The sequence below is a fragment of the Diadema setosum genome, chromosome 3 (assembly GCF_964275005.1).
Source record: "Diadema setosum chromosome 3, eeDiaSeto1, whole genome shotgun sequence".
NCBI lineage: Eukaryota > Metazoa > Echinodermata > Echinoidea > Diadematoida > Diadematidae > Diadema > Diadema setosum.
Window position 1 is genome coordinate 25,174,840 of NC_092687.1, and position 4,495 is coordinate 25,179,334.

The 4,495-nt window shown below is 39.1% G+C and overlaps 1 pseudogene; it reads right to left on the minus strand.

Annotated features, from left to right (window-relative positions):
* Positions 1-2,696: 2,696 nt before the first annotated feature.
* On the minus strand, positions 2,697-3,747 carry LOC140226303 (uncharacterized; annotated as a pseudogene).
* Between the last annotated feature and the right edge of the window lie 748 nt (positions 3,748-4,495).

Consider the following 4,495-nt stretch of genomic DNA (forward strand, 5'->3'; position numbering starts at 1 on the left):
TGAAAACCGGATTCCAAGAATTCTAAGACCATTGTCTGACCACTTTATAATCTGTGGCTTTTCTATCGATAGTCTATCATTTCCTATCCACATTCCTTCTGATTTGCTTCGGTTGAGGCAAAGGCCTGATATATCAGAAAATTCTTGAAAGCTTTCTAATAATACTGACAATGATTCTGTATCCTTACAAAAACATGTTATATCATCAGCGTAAGCTCTATATTTAATCTGTTTTCCGAGCATCTCCATTCCAATGATTTTTGAATTATTTAACAATCTCATTAAATATATCTCGAGCCCTAGTATGAATAAAAGGGGGGCAAGGGGGTCGCCTTGGCGAACATCCCTTCCAATTTCAAAATAACCAGTGGTAAAGCCATTAATCAGTACACAGCTATTTATACCTGCACATAATGTTCTCACCCATTGTATCATTGACGGACCAAAATTAAGACATTCTAAACACTGTAGTAAATACCTATGACTGAATGAATCAAATGCTTTGGTAAGATCTAATGCTAACACAATTCCAGATACATTGTTGACATCTGCATAAAACATTAAATCTGAAATCAGTCTTATACCTTCACCTATATATCTGCCTTTAATAAATGCTGTTTGCTGAGGATTTATCAAATTACCAATGATTTTGGACATACGTTTCGCTAGACATTTAGAAAGTATCTTTGCATCCACATTTATTAAGGTGATTGGTCGCCAATTACTCAATAATCTCTTATCTTTATTGCATTTAGGAATCAATTTAATTATTCCTTGCCTCTGTGACACGGACATACTTCCTTTTTCAAAATCATGGTTAAATGATCCTATTAGTTCTTTAGAAATCAAAGACCAAAATGTCTCACAAAATTCCACCGATAAGCCATCATTACCAGGTGTTTTATTTTGTGACATCCCAATGAGGACTTCCCTTGCCTCTTCATGTGTTATCAAGCCTTCACAAGAGGCCTTTTCATCTTCCGTGAGGTATTTTAAGCAGGAACTTTTTATATAATCATAACTCACTTTGTCAGACACTGTATCCCTATTTTCAAACTGTTTACCAAAAGATTTCATCACAAAATTTCGTATATGATGGGGATGTTCAATAAGTTCCTCACCTGTATCTAATACACCTATGTTTGTACTCTGTGCTTGTGTCTTTTCCAATGATAAAAAAATATGTTGTACTCTTCTCTCCTTTCTCGTACCAGGTACATCTTGAACGTAATATGGCCCCCTCTGCTAAATAGTTGTACATGCAGTTAAGTTCCTGTTCAATTTTCTCTTTCTTTTCCCATTTTTGCTTATTCATTTCTGTCGGGTCCATGTCATTTATTATTTTCAATTCTTGTTCTAATTCTTTTCTTCTAATTTCTTTTATATTTTTCTTCCTTTTAGAAAATGTGATTGTAAATTCTCGTATTTTGAATTTTAACCAATCCCATAATTTTCCTTTATCATTTTTATCTTCCCATTCATTTACCCACATCTCATAATGTCCCTTTAAATTTTCAACATACTCGACATCATTAAGTAAGCTGTTATTAAACTTCCAATAAGATGGGCCCACAGTGTACTCTTTAATTCTCAGATGTAAATTCACAAAATCATGATCTGACAAAACACAGGGGACCATATCACAATCTGTCACCATATTTTGTACAGACTCATGGATTAACCAGAAATCCAGTCTTAACTGAACACAAGGATTGGAGCGTCTCCAAGCAAATCGTCTTAATAACGGGTTCTTGTCTCTCCAGATATCTATTACATGATAAACGTTTTTAATATTTTCTATTATTTCACAAGAGTGCTTCCAAGTGGACTTCATATTACCGCCCTCTCGGTCCAATGCCAAATTTTGAATAAAATTAAAATCTCCCCCTATTAGTATTGTCTGTTCCGCATCATAATATTCTTGTATAGTCAAGTCTACAGCTTTAAAAAAATACATGTGGTCTTTTTCATTATTTGGTGCATATACATTACATATCATATTTTTTTCTCCATATACTTACATTTCAACCAGCAAAAATCTCCCGTTAGAATCTTTCACTGTCTCTGTCAATTTTATATGTGGGGTTTTCCGAAATATGATACACACTCCCCTACTAGAGGAGGTTCCATGACTGAATACAATAGCGGCTCTTAATTGGTTCTTCCATAAAATTTCATCCTTATCAGTCGAATAGGTTTCCTGTAATAAAATAATATCCTTTTTTAATTTGGATAAAAGAACAAACGTATTTTTTCCTGGCTTTAAAGTCCCCTAACCCATTAACATTATGGGTCATTAACTTCAGATCCATATACATATTTCACAAGTAGGTAACCTTGACAATTCTTATGACCCACCATGATCAAGACAAAAAAGACAACAAAACATTGGCAATGAAAAAAACACACATACAATTTGCATGAAATCGAGTAAAACATGATCACAAGGAATCCAAGTGCCACTGGGCATCTTCACAGTTATTTTTTCCTCAGGTTGGCAAAAACAAATGATGTCCCTACCACTAAATCACATGAATAGTGTATCTTGTCTTCGGAGATATCATCTGTTAATAAACTGCTGGCATGACAGGGCGCTGACTGCTGAGCTATGGCAGTCGTGTCAAGAGCTTTTCAAAGTATGTCGTATTTTGTTAGACCATTGTCTACTGTGCAAAAGCAAACTGCCAATATCCATTCTATCTTGTGGTGTGCTGCTTGTACTCCACTTCTTTTCCGCTCTCAGTCTCCCTGTAAAACAATCGCGCCGGATATTTGAAGTACACCTTTCGCTTTGGGTCCTCCTCTTTCAGCTTTCGTTTCAGTGGCAGTTTTCCTCCTGCTTTCTCGCACTTCCACCGGCAGCATCTCATCGACAAATATCTGGTGATCCTTTCCGTTCTGCTGAAAAAGCCTCTCCTTCAAATATCTGTGGGCACTGCTGATCACTGTTTGTCGACCTAGTTGTGTATCTACTGAAAGCTACCACAACTGGGCGAGGAGGGCCGGGTTTTGGCCTGATGCGGCCTGTGCGATGAGCTCTTTCAATGCTCACTTCACCTTCCATTTGCATATTTGACTTGGCAAATTCTTTGATCAATTGCTCACACTTCCCAGCGTTTTCAGCACCTTCGGGAAACCCGTAAAACACAGCCGTATTCCTCATCTCTCTCGCAGTGAGGTCAACAAGACGCTCTCTCAATTTCATATTCTCCTTTTCTTGCTTGTTTACTTGGTCCTGTAACTGTTTGATATCAAAACGGCACGACTCTTGCTCCTCTTTCAAGTTACTGATTTCTTTCTCATTTGTTTCAATCTTTCCAAGAGCTGTGTCCAACCTGGATGTGAGATTGGAGTTCATTTAATCAAAGTGGAGAACGGCGCTATAGAAATTGTATGTATTATTACTATTATTATTTCGTCTATCTTGTGGATAAGGGTCGCGAGTAGTTCATCTGTGGTTGACTTCTCCCCGTCTACTCGTCGTTTTTTCTCAAGCGAGGAGCGTGGAGGTGATTCCGCCGACGCGCCCGGGCTGGTTCCCTCCATATCTCGGTGAAGTGGATTCACTACCGTGTGCACTGCAGAGTCAGTTAAGCCGTGTGCATTATCACTGTCACTGTGCTCTTGCGTAGCCTTGTCCGTAGTAGCGTCGCTAAAATCCATCTTAGGGTCAGAATCCTCCTTTTCCTTGAAATAATGGGAGATTGTAACGACTCCTTGGTCTAAGATCCTTTTTCTCGATGTCATTTTGACTTTTCAAACTGTAATAGGCGAAATGAGCTGCAATCTTATTTCCTCCTAATGCCTCCGTACCACTCAGGCACGTCCTAACCGCACAGCGCCATCTTGGATTCCCTTGCAAAAGAAATTAGCCGTGACCCTTTTCAGCTGAATAACACCATATTTGTGGGGCCCTTTGGGGCTACTGTCTGGGGCTCCGTACAGGATAAATTAGCTGGCATTGCTGTTTTCATGATAAGTACACCCAAAGGAACAATATCAACCAACTTTTGTCCGTGAACCCCTTCATCTGAATATATCCATTTTTCGGGGTCCCTTTTTTGTGGTCCCTAGGCTTACGGTACAAGATGTGACTTGCCAGCAATTCATTTTATTGACCCTTGGCCACATCCTTATACGATGAGACCATTAAAAAGTGTGACCCTTCTCAGCTGAATAAATCTTCTGGGCCCCCGGTCTATTGACATTGAGCGCTCACACCTGATTGGAAGAAAGCAAACGGAGGCTAACGCCGGGAACAATCACGTCACAAGCTGCTCAAAAGGAAAAGCAGGTGATTGGTCAACGTCGCCGGCTGAAGGAATCTAGAATCGCAATCGAGGAAGATTTAATAAAAGCAAACGCAAAACTTCTGCAAGAAACAAAACAATTTTCCAAGGTTCTCGCAGAATGGCCGTCTGATGGCAGGGTCATTGCATTAATAGGCCTGCCAGCCTCAGGAAACAAAACGATCAAACATGTTATCCTTGCAAAA